The following is an 18,800-nucleotide window of genomic DNA, read 5'->3' as shown; positions in this document are numbered from 1 at the left end:
TCTTTAACCCTCATGGCTTCAGAATCCATCTTTATGTTGATCTGTCTCAAATTTATACCTTCAAACTTGCATCTCTAGCTATTCCAGTGCTCAGGCAAAATAGTTGACTCATTTTTAGCTCTCCTTTCTCCCCTACTCCATATAAAATCAATCCACACGTTCTTGAAGTCTCTTATTTCTAATATATCACAAATGTGACCACTTATCACCAACCTCATGACTGCCAGTCTTGCTCAAGACACCATTATCTTTTGTCTATTCCACACTGACACAAGATGTTAATAGGAAAAAGTGGGGTGGGGGAGGTGGGCAGCAGAGGGGTTACATGAGAATTCTTTACTTTCCCTTCAATTTTTATGTAAACCTAAAACTGCTCTAGAAAATAAAGTCTGCTAAAAGTCCCTAAAACTCCTACACGCTAAAAGTCTACTAAACATCTCTAGCATTACAGCATTTACTTCAGCACCTATACCACTGCATTTTAAGTACTAAGCAAACAAAATTAAACACTTCATGGCATATTGCCTTCTAGAAGAATATGGTCTTTGGGGGGGGAAACCCTCAATTTTAATCAATAATGTTCAAAAGGAGAAATATACTCACATTACTGAATTGAGGTGTAGAATAAGTAGTGTTGTCTTATGTAAGTATAATAACTGGTATTCTATGGTGATGGCTGTTTTTCACAAAATGCCCTGAATAACAGAGTGAACTAATAGCCCAGGACATTCTAGTCCTTAGCTAATACAACATTTCTTTGATGTTTACGATTTCTGTTACATAAAATATCCAGCATAACCTTAATGTAAAATAATAGTTTTATCAGTTTATATTTACTCAAATATAGGAAAAATTAGAATTCCAAAGAGTTACATGATTTTTAGCTCACCAAATAGATGTAGAAAGTTTTACACTGGCCTCTCCACAAAGAATGTGTCCACTCAGTGGCCTAGGTGTGGAGGGCAAAGTGGATGTGTGTAAACAAGATCACCAATAGCACTCAGGAATTTTTCCAATCCATATCCCACTTCACTTATATGCACTTAAGGCATGTTTGTTTGCTTTCATTTACTCACTTATCTTTAGTTCTTTATCAAGAGGCTAAGTGTGGTAGGACGTGCACACTATTAATGGAAGAAATCTCCAAAACTTTATACAGGTAGTCTTAGATGAATTGAATAGCAGCATTCCAAGCTAGGGTCTTTTAATGCTCTTTTTAAGTTTTCATTTAAATTTCAGTGAGTTAACATATAGTATAGTAATAGTTTCAAGTCTACAATATAGTGATTCACAAGCTGTTGTCTTTTAAAGCAGATATTGTTGTGTGGCATTCTTAACAAGAGAAGTCTTCATTCCTGAGCAGGTTGGATGACCTGCTTCTCCATTTCCATGTAATCTACATGCAAGGAAGTTTGTATCAGATACATGAAGATGTTTTTTCCATACTGTCTCTAGTAACTTCTAGCCAAATGCAAAGTAAACTAAATACATTAAGAGCTCATCCAACTTGGAATGTATTGTATTCAGAAAACAACCTTCAAACTAGGAATTCCCAACGCTGGTGGTCCTACAGAATCTTTCTGGAGGTTCTGTGAGGTCAAAACTACTTTTGTAATAAAGATGTTTTTCACTCTTTTCATTATATTGACTTTGAATTGATAGCTCAAAATAAATAGCAGAGCAGTTGGTTCCAGTGACTCAGATTGTAGGAGAGATTATGCTCAAAGAAATGTGCAAAGAAATATTTTGAAATTTTGGAATGCATATTACTCTACTGAAAGAATGCTTACTATTTTATCATTAGTTTTCATATGTCAGAATTGGATTTTCATTTTAAGGAATATGCTTTAGGTACTGGTCATCTGTCTTTATCCTATCAGCACTAACGAGTCTACTTTGACTTTTGTAATATCACTAATGCTATGACTGGAAGTGGTGTGTTGAAATTAAAATACGCCAACTTTATTCTACTTATTATTTAGTGGGAGAAATGTTTTCTTTATATTTCAAGACTGCATAAAGTTTGTAAAACATGACATTTTCCATTTACTATTTTTCTTGTTGTCAAAGTAGCTTAACCATGACAACAGGGAAAAATCATGAACTTATTTTTACTAGGAATATGTAAAATACTTAAACATTTTTTACATTTAAACACTTATCCTAAGGTGCCAGTTAACTCCTCTTTTCTCTTGTCTTCAGCAATTTAGTTACTGCCGCAAATGCTGATTATTCCAGACAGCAGTCATCAACATTATTCAGAGGAAATTAATGGAAGTTTCTTGAATTATCTGGAAAGATATGGCTATAGGTCCAGTTACATAATAATCAAATTTATAGTAGACAAATGCAGGAATTTTGGAGCTCAGAAGCTTAAATATAATTCAACAAACAATGAGGTGTCCATATCTGTTTCCAAAACAGTTTTAGAAACATTGCAGTTTTGGAATCCCTTAAGGTTCTTTGAAACTTTCATGGGAATGTATCCAATAATCATGCTCATAGGTTATACATGCAAAAGTTCATTTACAAATCCATATAAATCTTTTCTTAAAATGAAGGGTATATATTTCAGTATAAGGTTTTCTATTTGAATCTCATTCAATGGAAGAAAGATTTATTTTCTATTCCAGGAAAGAAGCCCATATAAAAGCTTTTAGGTACCTCTGACCTAAGGGTATTCATTCAAGAAGTTGCAGGGTAAGTAACTTCACCTGCATGCTTTTGTCATTTTGGAAATTATAATCTGGAAAAATATGTGTATTGTGGAAGAAAATATTTCTTCCTGTTATCATACATTACCCATCTTTCATTATAGCTCCTTTTAGAGATTTAGGGGTTCACTTTTAAATTTAAACAAATGAATATTACATTACAATATCTTTTCTTTCCTCTGTGGGAAGCTAAGGATTAGTCCTTTGATTTATTTGTTTGCCCTTCTCTTCATTTGTATTCATTTCTGTATTACTTTTTTGTAGTCTACTTGTTTATAAAACACCTTCTTGAAGATTTTTTCCACTTTATCAATTTCATTTTGAAATAACTACTTCTCTTACTAATTTTGGATATCTAATTTTTGTATTAATAACATGAACATTAGTTGTAATTGATTAATTAAGAATACTTACTGGTTTTTAAATATTCCATTAGTTCCTAACTTGTTTTTCCTTTTTTTTTTTTATTTTTGGATGCAGGTCATGGGGTTCTTAATAAAATTCCACCTTGTTGTGGAAACAGATTTTTGTCAGTGCCTGCCATACCATAGGCCATCTACACAGAGGACAGTCTTAATAACTGGGCTGAATTGCTAGAGTACAGAGCCAAGAGAGTTTCCAAATCATGTTTTTTGCTCTTTTTTTTTTTTTAAGTGGGCTCCATGCTGGGCTCATGATCCTGAGATCAAGACCTGAGCAGAGATCGAGTTAGATGCTTAACCCATTGAGGCACCCCCAAAACATGTTTTAATAAGTAAAATTGAGTAGTTTTGTACTGAATCCTCTTGTTCTTAATGTTTAAATTCCTTTAGAGAGCTTCATAATTTTAATCCCATTTCACCTTTGATTTTTATAACTAATGTTTTCATAATTTCCTTTTTTTTGGATTAAGAGAATAAGGAGAAATAACTGGATTTTTATACCTGTATTCAACATTAGTTGGATATTAAGCCTAGTGGCTTATGATATGTGATAACAGATTGGAACTTGGGGAGAAAATGGCAATTTTATTTCTTTGAGTTTCATGATGGTGGAATTCATTCCAATATCCAAAGGCAAAGAGGCACATAGCCCAGTGCTCTTAAAAAGCTTCTTCTGAAAGTTGACATCTGTTGTATGTTAATTGAGTAAAATGAAATAGGAAAGGAGGGATTGTTGGTTCCCTGGGTACTTTATTAGTGTTCTCACTATTCAGATTCTCAAAGAAAAGTGGGGAATATGTATATCAGGTGATGATCAAATACAACTGCTGTTGTCGTGAAAATTAATATTGATATTAGGTGACAATGTTTTGTCTTCCTTTGATGTTAGACAAGATATTGTTATTCCCTGCACAAACATTTTAGTATATTACTAAGGTTAAAGCAACTTGAAGTCAGTTTTAATAAAGATCCATATCAAAACCCTTGTGAAACACTATTACAAATTAAACATCCTTAATGTTTTGTAACACGTCTTTATGAGACAATTCTACTCTATGGAAAGAGATGCTCTATATTGTCTTCAATTTGGATAAAATTAACACCAATTAAGTGTCCCTTATCAAGATGCCACACCATGAACACTTGTAATATTGCTGCCCCAGGTGATCCCATAGAATCCTGAAGTGTTCTCTCAGCTACAAACTTGCCATATGATATCATTGCTTTGATTCTGCAGTTGCTCTGGTACCCTGAACATATTCTCAGTATTAGTCCCTCAGGGCATAAATTAAGAAACACCAGCATTGTAGGATGTCAAGTGCTTAGCTCCCACTGGTCATGATGCTGGTTTAATTTATTGAAAAGAAAAGAAAACTAGCTCTGAGCTGGAATAAACTGTTTAATAGAATCCTTTGTATATAAATACCAATAATCATATAAGATTATCTGGGTTGAAACATTTTAAAGCAATGTCAATATTTTTTAGATTAAGGCATCAATGTCCATTTAAACTCCCAATTCTTGAGTATTTCAAAAGTTCATTGGGGCGCCTGGGTGGCTCAGTTGGTTGGGCGACTGCCTTCGGCTCGGGTCATGATCCTGGAGTCCCGGGATCAGGTCCCGCGTCCGGCTCCCTGCTCGGCAGGGAGTCTGCTTCCCCCTCTGACCCTCCTCCCTCTCATGCTCTCTGTATCTCATTCTCTCTGTCTCAAATAAATAAATAAAATCTTGAAAAAAAAAAGAAAAGTTCATTATATAGAGATAAAGCAATGAGATATTCTAGATTCAATTGATGCAATTAATACTCTTAAGAATTTTGGAATCACTGTTTGTATTCAATTGACTTCTTTTGTAGATACCCTAAAACTAATTTTTATTTGGCTTAATACTTACTTCTGTTTGTTTGCTTTAAGAACTAATCGGTATCTAAGTCACATACCACAAAATTCATTCATTTAAAGTGCTCAATTCAATGGTTTTTAGTAAAATCAGAGTTGTGCAACAATTACTATAATCTAATTTTAAAAGATTTGTCATCATCCCAGAAAGAAACTACCTACCCACCAGCAGCCATTGCCCATTCTCCCTTTACTAACCACTAATCTATTTTCTGTCTCTATGGATCTACCTATTTTGGACATTTCATGTAAATGGAATCATAGAACATATGACCTTTTGTGACTGGTTTCTTTCACTTAGTATAATGTTTTCAAGGTTCATCCACATTGTAGTATGGATCAGTTCTTTTTATGACCAAATAATATTCCATTATATGGACATACCACCTATCTTTCTCATTCTTCAGTTGATGAGTATTTGGGTTGTTTTCAGTTTTTGGCTATTATGAAAATGGTGCTATGAATATTTATATACAAGTTTTTGTGTAGATGTAGGTTACTTCCCTTGGAATTACTGGATCATATGACAATTCTTAATGTTTACATTTTTAAGGACTGTCAAACTACTTCCAAAAATGGCTGCAATATTTTATATTCTCACAAGCAATGTTTGGGGGTTCCAATTTCTCCACATTCTCACCAACACTTGTTAGAGTCCATCTTTTTCATTATAGCTATCCTGGTAGAGGTGACATGGTATCTTATTGTGGCTTTGATTTGAATTTCCTAATAACTAATGATGCTGATCATGTTTTCATATACTAAAGGGTCACTTGCACATTTTCTTGGGAAAAATATATATCCAGATACTTTGCCCATTTCTAATTGGGTTATTTGTTTTTGTTTTGTTTTTGTATATTCTGGACACAAGTCCCTTCTCAGATATAGGATTTGCAAGTATTTTCTCATTATGTAGTTGTCTTTTCAAATTCTCGGCACTTTTACTTAAAGCATAAAACAAATTGGTTTCATCAAAATTTTCTGTTTTTGTGTTTTGGTTTTACATATTTCAATGCAATAGAGATTTACTACCATATTTTGTCCTAAGAGTTTTATAGTTTTAGGTCTTATATTTAGATGTATAGTACATTCTGAGTTCATTTTTATAAACGAGGTGAGGTGAGATAGGGGTTCAACTTCAATGTTTTGCTTGTGGATATCTAGTTGGCCCAGAACTATTTGTTGAAACGATTATTCTTTCTTATTGAAATAACATGCCAATATCCAGTTAACCACAAATGTAAGTTTCTTTCTGGTCTGTGGACACAAATTTTATTCCATTGAGCTAAATGTGTATCCTGCCAGTTAAAAATTGTGAATCCTATAGTTTTTGAGTAAGTGTTAAAACCAGGAAGTGCCAGTTCTCCAAATTTATTATTCTCTTCTAATTCTTCTATTGTTTTCATACTTTTTTTTTTTTTTTGGTTAAGAATGTTGAGGTTTATTACAGATTTATCCACATGTGCCTCCAAAACTGGCACTAAAGAACAACCACTTGGAAATTATTCTGGCTTTTGTTGCTGAGGCAAAACTGCCTCTGGAGAAATGATTGGTTCAAATCATTGGAAATGTTATTATCATTGCTTGCACTATAAGGCTTTCATAGAGAAAATGGTCTCCAGGTTTCCAAAAATACTGTTTCCTTAAAATGGGAATATCTCAGATCTGAACCTTGTGGGGATTAAACCAATGTATTTATAAGCAGAAATTATACTTTTTGCTCTAAAAAACTTAAGTCACAGATTAACCTTATATTGACAACAATTGTATTGTCACCTTAGCTCATTAGAAAAGTTATAGTTTATAGAACCTCAAAGGTCAATAAATTATTTCAGCAGTGTTTCTATCCAGTGCTAGCTTCACTTTTCTCAAGCATCTTAACAACTGTCCAGGAGACACTGAAGCTACTTACTTTACATGGAAAAAACGTGGTAGAAATTTAGCGACCAGTTTCATGAAGCTTGAAAATTCTATGAAATTCAATGATATATGTATAAAAAAGTCAGTGAGGAAACAAATAATTCTGGTAAATCGCACTTATCACAGCTTATAAAATCACATTTTATATTCTATCAAAATGAGATCATATTAGATCATAAATAGATATTTAAATAAAATGAGATCTCAATTTTTGAATACCTTGGTAATAATTTGAAGTCACTGAATTTAAATCATTCAATAATTTCTATATAGGTAGGAATGCATTATTACATTTAAAGACTTGAAGTTAACGTTAACATTGAAAAATAGGTGGAATCATGTAACACAAACTATAAACTTCTCAAAATGCAACCACTTTCGATTAGAGATCAGTGAGTGAAGTTTTAGTAAAATATTCCTATTGATTTTTGCCTTTTTTTTTTTTAAGGAGAAGAGCATATTGTATAATCCTTAATAAAATGGTTCAGAATACTTCAGTTCCAATTATAAATATCTGTACAAGATTTAGTCTGTTAATTATTTGAAGTTGGCAAGTTGTCACACCCACTCATTGCTTACAAAGGCTCTGCATTACATGAGTTGGATTTAGGGAATTTGTGAATAGGATATTTACTTGAATTTGTGCCATCATTCCTTCTTACCTTCATCAAATTCCAGCCTGGAGAGATTATAAAGACATCCCACTGTGGATGCCCTGGAGCAGAGTTGGACCAGATTTGCCAGGAGGACTTGCCAGAATACTCCATGCTCAACCTGTCAGTTAAATTTCTGTGACAGGAATCAGTCCTGTTCAGTTGCTAATGGAAGGATGTATCAAAACTGATTATCAACTGTTTTCAGTTAGATTTAGATAAAGATTTATAATACAAGTAAAAATAGGATTTATGTACTGCCATGTGCAACATCTAACAAGCTTTCCTTTTCTAGCCTTTGTATTATTTTCCTTTCTTTGCAATGGTAGAAATGAGTATTTTCCAGAAATTGCAGCCTTTTTTTTTTTTTTTTCTGGCTGAAATCATTGTCTCCATATTACCAAGGCTTGGACTATAGCTTGGACCTTGTTATATTGCCAGTTTGACCAGATTATAAAGATACGGTTTGAACACATTTTTCTTGAATCATAAATTTTTGGGAATCTACCCAGGTTTTAGCCAGACTGCCTGGAGCTTTGACAGAGTAGCAGTAGGAACAAAGCAATTATTCTCTACTCACAATATATGTTGAATTGGATTTATCTAGCATATAAAAGTTTTAGGATACTATTGATACAGAATTTTTTAAATTACAGCCTACTTTCTTGGCAAAGACTTAACAAGAGGGGAAGGGCATCTGTTGCTTTAACCCATCAATCATCCATTTATTCTTATTTTTAATATGTAAACACTATTCCAAGCACTAGAAATATACACATGAATAAAATGAATATCTTTTCTGCATGCAATTTACATTCCAGTGGAGAGAGACTAAGCTAATATATAAATCATATAACTGTTAGAAAAAAAATCAGTGTTCTTGCTTTGGGAACAGGTTGCAATATTAAATATGGAGTCTGGTCTCAGATGTGAGTAAATACATGAAAGATGTTAATCATTCAAATATCTGTTGAAAGAAGATTCTAGGCAGAAGGAAGAATCAGTAGAAAGCCCCGGATGGGAATGATGATAAAATAGGGAAAGAAACCAGATGATATATGACCAAGCACTACATACTGATGCAACTATGTACATTCTTGAGCAGGTGAAAGAAAATGGGATCTAGTGCACAGCTGGGGGCAGAGAAAGTTTAGTATTTATATAAATTGTGTGTATATAGACACACCCCATATATATGTATACACATGCTCATACAATATATGACTACACCATTATCAAGAAGTTCACAGTCTATAAGAGAAACAGAAAATGACCAGTACAGTTTGATAAGTATATAAATAACAGTTATAACTGAGTATCTAAGGAAAGCTACATCATTCAAGCATGGGTAATTGTATTGACTTCTACTCACAGATTATTCCAAGGATGAGCATCATCAGTATCATCTGGGGACTTGGCAAAATGCAAAAATCTTGAGGCTTACCTGAGACCAACTGAATTATTTGCATTTTAACAGGACACTAAGGTAATTCATAAAGATGTTAAAATTTAAAAAGCTTGTTTTAAAGGATTTTACGAGTAGGGTGGTCCATTCCAGAGAGAAGATAGAATGTAAGTAAAGGCCTTGGAAAAGAAAAAAAGAGAACATGCCCACCACTGCTACCACCAAACCCTCTGTGTTGTATGCTGAGAACTGCAGAAAGTTCAGGGTTGCTGGAGGAACAAAACAAAACAAAAAAACCCTGTAGTTACCCTGGGAGGAGGTAATGTGAGAGAGGAAAATAGAAGAGGGTTTATGGGCTAACCTGGTCACTAAGATACATTCTGTAGCTACTAGAGGCTATTAAGGGATTTGTCTAGTGGGGCAATATGGTCTGCATTTTAGCCAAGTCCTTGAGGTAACCAGATGAGGACTTAAGAAGGCCTGGATTACACCTTGGGCACTTTCCATTGTACTTAAAGCATCCTTGAAGTTACTTAAAAGTTTTTTTTTTTTACTGTAAATTTTATGAGAGCATGGCACAGATTTAGAAAATGTCAAAACTTCTAAACATAAAAGTTTTATGTTTAACATGAGATATGTCATACTCACAATATTATAAGGATTTATAAAAGCTAACTAAACTTTTTAAAGTCTACAGAATGTTCTATCAGAGTGATGGACTATAATTAAATGTAATACTTTTAGTAACCATTCAGGTCAATCTTTTTCATGATCATAATGAAAAATATTTGTACTAAGAGCTTTTATGTTTTTCTGGTATTTTTCAGACCTTTCACTAAATGATAAATAAAAAACCATCATTTTTGGTATACATTTCCAAAACCGATCACAAAACTTATTTACTCCAGGTACTCTAATTGTGAATATAACTTTTATGTATTATAGTATCATACTGTACTCAAACTTTTTTTCATGTAGTTGAACTGCAATATTCCTTAAACTAATAATACCAGTCTGTGATTAAGCTTTCTAAGTAGTTACCATATATCCCATATTATTATTCATATATTGAAATCTATAATGAAAGCATACAAGCTAAAAATTATGCCTTAAAGAAAAAAATTTCAAAGATAATATTTCTCAAGTCATTTAGGAACTGTCCTTGGAACTCACACTGTAATGCCAAATAAGTGCTGTTTAGCCAAGTAGATATTTAGGAAAGAGGATTAAAATGTGAATCAAGCTGAGGTTCCAGAATATTATTAGGCAAACATTATTATTAGCTTATTACTTTATATGATCAAGAGAAAAATTAGTATATAATTGCACTCACATATTTTTGTCACCTTTACCTATTAAATTGATAACACTATTGATTTGAATAACTAACTTTAGGTAAAATATGATTAAAATGCAACATAAGCCTAACATATTAACAAATATATGTTATATTAACAAATGCAGACAAAATTAGAACTGCAGAAATGTAACAGTTCCATAAAAATTTTTTAATTCAATATTTATCTATATAAAGTGGAAACTAAAAAAAGTGAGGGCTGCAAAGATCTATGAAAGTTTAAGAAGGGAGAACTTTTATGGTAAAAAGTAAACTTAGATTATATAAAAGTAGTTATATTAGGTGTATATGAACTTAAAAATTGTGGGTGTCAATAAAATGGGTATTACTAAAAATGTCTGAATGTTTGAAATTTAGAAACAATATTTGTTAATTTTTATATACTTTAACAAAAATAATTGATAAAAAGAGCTTATAGAATGGTATTACCCCCATGAGGGTATGAAGAAAATAGCTTTTTTATTCTCCCTGGAAAATAATACCAACTTAACTATATATAATTCTTTCTAATGTTTAAAGTGATTTAACTTGAATAACACTGGCCTAAGGGATTAGGGAATTGGGACCAGGTTTTTAGGAGTATTCTGACTTTGTACATAATAAGGAAGATTTGATTACCCTTACAATTTTGTTAAATACTAAAATTATTTTTTATGGTACAATAGAGCAGAAATCTGCTTGGAGAGGCAAGATTTTTGTCTTAAAGTTGCATATGCATGGAAATCTCCATAAGATTTTGAAATATTCCATTGAAGGAATAGGGTTGCTAGCAATTATTGTGAGGAAAAGGATGGTAAAACTAAAAATACTTCATGTTTAAATTGGAGAAACTCAATAATATTTGAAGAAGATATATTTTTATTTCAAAGCCAAGAACTCACACCTTGTTCAGAGTGTGCCAGGGTCCATTGCTTAAGCTTGCATTTCCAGAAACTTGATATTGTTTATGAACCAAGAGTTGAAGGAGACTCTTGCACACAGGGTTGTCCTTCAACTCACAAGGCTTGAGCATTACAACTTGTAACTACAGAGAGAGAATAAAATTTCAGTAGGATTAGATCATCACGTGTGCTGCACTTCTTGAAAATGTCTAATTTCTGATTCTACCATTTCTGTTACATTCTAGGCATCACCTTAGATTAAGTCTTGCTCTATCTTTAAAGTGACTTCCACATTTTAGTTTTATGTGCTCATTTTACTGCATTAGCATTCCCAGTCACGATGATGCCATACGGTAGCTAAGCATTACTCATAATTGCAGGACTCAGAGTAACTCTAGACTTTAAAGATTTATTTATTTTATGGGGAGGTGGCAGAGGGAGAGAGTCTTAAGCAGACTCCACGCTGAGCATGGGGCCTGATGCAGGGCTCGGTCTCAGGACCCTGAGGTCATGACCTAAGCTGAAATCCAGAGTCAGATGCTGAACCAACGGTGCCAACCAGGTGCCACAAGAATTACTCTAGATTTTAATCATGATTATGCTTCTAATAAAACAAGTTTAGATTAGTTAACATATATTGAATACTTACTGCATACCCAGTACCACACTATGTGCTTTATATGTAACATCTTACTTCATCTTCTTAACAAGCCTGTAAAATAAGTGCTAGTATTATAACCCTTCTAAACAAGAGGAATTTGAGACTCTCTGCATAAGAAACTTGCTGTATTACACAAATAAAAAAAATTAATGACAGTTTCATTTCAAAGCTTAAAGTCACATTTCAAAATGAAACTTTTAAAATAATTACCTTATATCAGAAAAAAGGAAAATGTCAACTAATTTTTAGGAATACAAGGAATGTTTAGCAAGATGTAAATTTTATAAAATAATTCAATTAAAAATAATTCAATAAGATTTAATTAAATACATCAAAAAATTTAGAAAAAAATTTAAATATCCCATTATAAATATATATAAACATATATATTATAAATAAATATAAATATAAAATTCTTAGAAATAAATCAAATAAAATGTAGTATACAATTTCTAATGAATAAGGATGGCCTAAAAAATTTTAAACATACTATGTTCATGGAAATTAAAACATTAAATATTGAAATGTCAAATTATCCTATAGAATATAATTCTGGGCTAAATACAAATCAGGTGGCTCATGGAAACATGAATAACTGTGTTGTTTCCAAAATTATGAAGAATCAATAATACCTTTTATATTTCTGAGGAACAAATGCTAGAAGAGAGCCTACCCTATTACATATAAAGGTTTATAATGCAGGCCCTAGAAATTCATAGGATAAAGGGACAAATAAAGTAAGCCCCAAAAACAGATCCATAGATTTCATAGAGGAAATTTGATGCACAGAATATATAGAATTTTTATATCTGACAAATTTGATATATTTCCTCTATATAGAAAAGTAGATTGCATATCTATCTTACCTCCTACATAAAAATTAACCCAGGGGCACCTAAGTGGGTTAATTAAGCATCTGACTTCATTTTGGCTCAGGTTGTGATCTCAGGGTCTTAAGATCAAGCCCTGCGTCAGGCTCCATGCTGAATGCAGAGTCTGATTAAGACTCTCTCTCCCCGCCCCTCCCCCCTTGCTCGCTTGCTCTCTCTCTCAAATGACAAATGCAAAACTTTAACAAATTTTAGTACAAAATACAGATTAATATTTCTCTAAACTGAGTAAGGAAGTATTTTTAGCATTTTTAAATACATTCTAATATAAGAAAATATTGACAAATTTTATTTAACAAAATATTCCTCAAAGATATCTTAAATAAAATGGAAAAATAAGTTATAAAGTTGATATATACTAGGTGGAGACACTTTATATTCATCCTTTGTTATAAGTGTTCCAAGATTATAATGTAATAATGTACAGATGAGAAAAAAAGGAAAATCTCCAAATAGAATGAGTGTAAATTGGAATAAACACAAAAGAAAAACATTAAAGATGTATCAAATATGTTATTAATCAGATAGGCAAAGTTTTAGTATCTCACAACTTGTAATTGTTCATGAGAGGTAAATTACTAAACCATTTTAGGAGACATGATGGTATAATCTTATAAAATTAAACATTATAAAGTTATAACTTAGTAATTCTCCTCCTAGTTGTCTCAAAAGAAAACTTTGCCCATATGCATCGGGAGGTATATACAAGGATATTCAGAGCAACACAAGGCTACAAACTAACACTGATGGACAGGAGGGTGGTTTAATATCATAGCATATTTATGCAGTGCTATAATGCAAAACATATACAACCAATAGACTACAATGAGACATAAATAAGTTTTAGCAACTGAATTAAAAAACAAGTATCTAAACATTGCATACAGCATGATAACCAAATTTTTGTATATTGAAGTTTAAATATTAAAAACTAAAGGAAACATTACATTTTTATTTGCACATATACATACACTTAGCATATGTGTATGTATATACACATGTTATGTTTAAATATATCTAAATATATATATTTATACATGTTAAAACTATATATTTTCAAAATCATGGGAATAGTAAGTACAAGTTCCAGTATAGTGACTGACTTAGGGGAGGAAAGGGTAGAAAAGGAGAGTGCCTAAATAGAAAGGATTTGTTCAAATACTCTAGACTCCGTATAGATGTTTATTTTATTGAATACATGTATTAATTGTTATTGAAAGTAAATGAATATTCTCATATACTCATGTATATATACAAAAGAAACTCATGCATAAGAGTGTGTCATACAATAGTGCCTTCAAACAACACTTTAGACTAGATGGACATAACAGATATACACAGAATATTCCATCCCCAAAAAACAGAATATACATTCTTTATAAGTGCACATGGAACATTCTCCAGGATAGATCACATGTTAGGCCACAAAACAAGTCTCAGTAAATTTAATAAGTTTGAATCATATCATGCATCTTTTTCAACCACAGTGGTATGAAATGAGAAATCAATCACATGGAAAAAAATACAAACATGTGGAGGTTAAAGAACATGATACTAAACAACAAATGCATCAACAAACAACAAGGTAAAAATTAAAAAAATAGGTGGAGGAAAATGAAAACACACAGTCCAAAAACTTTGGGACACAGAAAAAGCAGTTTTAAGAGGGAAATATATAGCAATACAGGCCTAGCTCAAAAAATAGGAAATATCTCAGATAATATAAACTTACATTTAAAGGAACTAGGAGAGGAAAAAAAAAAAAACTCAAGGTGAGTAGAAGGAAGAAAATAAGGATCGGAGCAGAACTAAATGACATAAAAACTTTTTTAAAAAATAGAAAAGATCAATGAAACCAGGAGCTGGTTCTTTGAAAAGATAACATTAATCTTCAGCCAGACTAAAAAAGAAAAGAGGACCCAAAATAAAAACAAAGACAAGTAAAAACTAACACCAGAGAAATACAAAGGACTAAAGGGACTACTATGAAAAATTGTAGGCCAACAAATTAGACAACCTAGAAGAAATGAATAAAGTCCTAAAAGTATATAAACTTCCAACACTGAATCAAGAAATAGAAAACCTGAATAGACTTATTACTAGTAACAAAATGGAATCAGCAATCAGAAAAATACCAAAAATAGATTTCCAGGACCAAATAGATTCCTATATGACTCCTACCAAACATTTAAAGAGCTAATACCTATTGCCCTCAAGTTATTTCAAAAAATAAAAAAGGAAGGAAAGCTTCCAAATACATTCTACAAGGCCAGCATTACTCTGGTACCAAAACAAAGACACCACAAAAAAAGAAAACTACAGGCCAATATCCCTGATGAACATAGATGCAAAAATCAACAAAATATTAGCAAACCAAATCCAACAATACATTAACAGGATCATTCATCACAATCAAATGGGATTTATTACAGGGATGCAAGGATGGTTCAACAATTGCAAATCAATTAACATGATATACCACATCAACAACACAAAGGATAAAAACCATACCATCTCAACCAAAGCAGAAGCAGCATTTGACAAAAGTCAACATCTGTTCATGATAAAAACTCTCAACACAGTGGGTTAGAGGGAACATAACTCAACATAATAAAGTCCCTCTATGAAAAACCTACAGCTAACATCATACTCAAAGGTGAAAAATAGTTTTTTCTCTGAGATCAGGAACAGGACAGGGATATCCACTCTTTCCACTTTTATTCAACACCATACTGGAAGTCCCAGCCCTGGTAATTATATTAAAAAAAAAAAAAAGAAAAAGAAAAGCCATCCATATTGGAAAGGAAGACATTAAACCACTGCTATTTGCAGAAGACATGATACTATACAGAAAACCCTAAAGACTCCACCAAAAAACTATTAGAATATATGAATTCAGTAAAGTTGCAGGATACAAAATTAATATCCATAAATCAGTTGCATTTACAAACACTAAAAATGAAGCAGTAGAAAGAGAAATTAAGAAAACAATTTCATTTACAATTGCACCAAAAAGAATAAAATACCTAGGAATAAATTTAACCAAGGAAGTGAAAGACCTGTATTCTGGAAACCATAAAACAATGATGAAAGAAATTAATGGTGACAGAAACAAATGGGAAGGTATCCCATGCTCATGGATGGAAGAATATTGTTAAAATGTCTATACTACCTAAAGCAATCTCCAGATTCAATGTAATTCCTATCTAAATACTAACAGCATTTTTCACAGAACTAAAGAAAAAAATCCTAAAATTTATATGGAACCACAAAAAACCCCAAATAGCCGAAGTGATCTTAAGAACAAAACTGGAGGTATCACGTCCCTCAGTGGAGCAGACTTCTAAAAGTTCCGATTTTGTACTCTGCTGCTCTATCACTTGCCAGAAGTGATAGAGTGAGGCCCCCTCCCCCACGGTCTATCTTCCCGAACATCGCCTCGGATTCACTTCTCTGCACGTCCTACTTTCCAGTAGGAAAAGTGGTCACTTTTCTGTTCAGAGAGTTGCTGCTATTCTTTTTTTTGATCTCCTGTTGAGTTCATAGGTGTTCAGAATGGTTTGATCCCTATTCAGCTGAATTCCTGGGACCAGACGAAATTTAGGTCTCCTACTCCTCTGACACTTGCTCCTCCCATTGCCCATTTTTAAATTATATATATTTATTTATATTATTTTTTGGTGTTGAGTATATATATTATTTATTGTATACTAATCCCTTATCAAATATGCCATTTGCAAAAATCTCCTCCCATTTACTAGGTTGCCTTTTTTGTTTTGTTGATTGTTTCCTTTGCCGTTCAGAAGCTTTTTGATATAGTCCCAGAGGCACTTTCCTCTAACAAACCAAAATACACCCAAAATCTAGTGTGTGGCACTGATCTATGCACCAGCCTGATCATATTTGAACACACTCTGTTTTTTGTTTGTTTGCTTGTTTGTTTTTATCTTTTTCTTTTTTTCTTTCTTTCCCTTTCTTTTCCCCTGTTTCAGGTCTCTTCTGATTTGTTTAGTGTATATTTTTCTGGGGTCGTTGTTACCCTGTTAGCATTTTGTTCTCTCATTCATCTATTCTCCTCTGGACAAAATGACAAGATGGAAAAAATCACCACAAAAAAAGAACAAGAGTCAGTACTGACTGCCAGGTACCTAATCAATATGGACATTGGTAAGATGTCAGAACTAGAGTTCAGAATGATGATTTTAAAGATACTAGCTGGGCTTGAAAAAAGCATGGAAGATATTAGAGAAACCCTTTCTGGAGAAATGAAAGACCTAAAATCTAACCAAGTTGAAATCAAAAAGGCTATTAATGAGGTGCAATCAAAATGGAGGTTCTAACTGCTAAGATAAATGAGACAGAAGAGAGAATTAGTGATATAGAAGACCATATAATGGAAAATAACCTGAGAAAAAGAGAGATAAACAACTACTGGATTATGAGGGCAGAATTCGAGAAATAAGTAATACCATAAGATGAAACAATATTAGAATAATTGGGATCCCAGAAAAAGAAGAAAGAGAAAGAGGGGAAGAAGGTATATTGGAGCAAATTATAGCAGAGAATGTCCCTAATTTGGGGAAGGAAACAGGCATCAAAATCCAGGAGGCACAGAGAACCCCCCTCAAAATCAATAAAAATAGGTCAACACCCTGACATCTAATAGTAAAACTTATGATACTCAGAGACAAAGAGAAAATCCTGAAAGCAACTTGGGACAAGAGATCTGTAACCTACAATGGTAGAAACATTAGATTGACAACAGACCTATCCACAGAGACCTGGCAGGCCAGAAAGGACTGGCATGATATATTCAGAGCACTAAATGAGAAAAATATGCAGCCAAGAAAACTATATCCAGCTAGGCTGTCATTGAAAATAAAAGGAGAGATAAAAGTTACCAGGACAAACAGAAACTAAAGGAATTTGCAAACATGAAACCAGCCCTACAAGAAATATTGAAAGGGGTCCTCTAAGCAGAGAGAGCCTAAAAGTAACATAGGCCAGAAAGGAACACAGACAATATACAGTAACAGTCACCTTACAGGCAATACAATGGCACTAAATTCCTATCTTTCAATAGTTACCCTGAATGTAAATGGGCTAAATGCCCCAATCAAAAGACACAGGGTATCAGACTGGATAAAAAACAAGACCCATTAATATGCTGTCTGCAAGAGACTCATTTTGGACCCAAAGACACCCCCAGATTGAAAGTGAGGGGATGAAAAACCATTTACCATGCTAATGCACATCAAAAGAAAGCTGGGGTGGCAATCCTTATATGAGACAAATTAAATTTTAAACCGAAGACTATAATAAGAGATGAGGAAGGACACTATATCATACTTAAAGAGTCTATCCAACAAGAAGATCTAACAATTATAAATATCTATGCCCCTAACATGGGAACAGCCAATTATATAAGCCAATTAATAACAAAATCAAAGAAACACATCAACAACAATACAATAATAGTGGGGGAATTTAAAACCCCCCTCACTAAAATGGACAGATCATATAAGCAAAAGATCAACAAGGAAATAAAGTCTTTAAATGACACACTAGACCAAATGGACTTCACAGACATATTCAGAACATTCCATCCCAAAGCAACAGAATACACATTCTTCTCTAGTGCCCATGGAACATTCTCCAGATCACATTCTAGGTCACAGATCAGGTCTCAACTGGTACTAAAAGACTGGGATCATTCCCTGCATATTTTTGGACCACAATGCTTTGAAACTAGAACACAATCACAAGAGGAAAGTCGGAAAGAACTCAAATACATGCAGGTTAAAGAGCATCCTACTAAAGAATGAATGGGTCAACCAGGAAATTAAAGAAGAATTAAAAAAATTCATGGAAACCAATGAAAATGAAAACACAACTGTTCAAAATCTTTGGGATGCAGCAAAGGCAGTCCTAAGAGGAAAGTATATAGCAATACAAGCCTTTCTCAAGAAACAAGAAAGGTCTCAAGTACACAACCTAAC

At 32.9% G+C, this 18,800-nt stretch overlaps 1 long non-coding RNA gene across 1 annotated transcript in view; it reads left to right on the top strand.

Moving 5' to 3' along the window:
• The window catches only part of LOC145716677 (uncharacterized), a 41,769-nt gene that overhangs the window by 18,456 nt on the left and 4,513 nt on the right, over positions 1-18,800 (top strand). Inside the window, exons 3-4 of the long non-coding RNA XR_014139474.1 lie at positions 2,634-2,700; positions 8,982-9,093. This is a non-coding gene — a long non-coding RNA (uncharacterized LOC145716677). The remainder of the gene's footprint in view (positions 1-2,633; positions 2,701-8,981; positions 9,094-18,800) is intronic.

This window comes from Leptonychotes weddellii, chromosome 13 (genome assembly GCF_054177405.1).
Source record: "Leptonychotes weddellii isolate Sample4059 chromosome 13, ASM5417740v2, whole genome shotgun sequence".
In the NCBI taxonomy this organism is placed as follows: domain Eukaryota; kingdom Metazoa; phylum Chordata; class Mammalia; order Carnivora; family Phocidae; genus Leptonychotes; species Leptonychotes weddellii.
The sequence above is the reverse complement of the archived record's forward strand: the minus strand, read 5'-3'. Positions and strand labels throughout refer to the sequence as shown.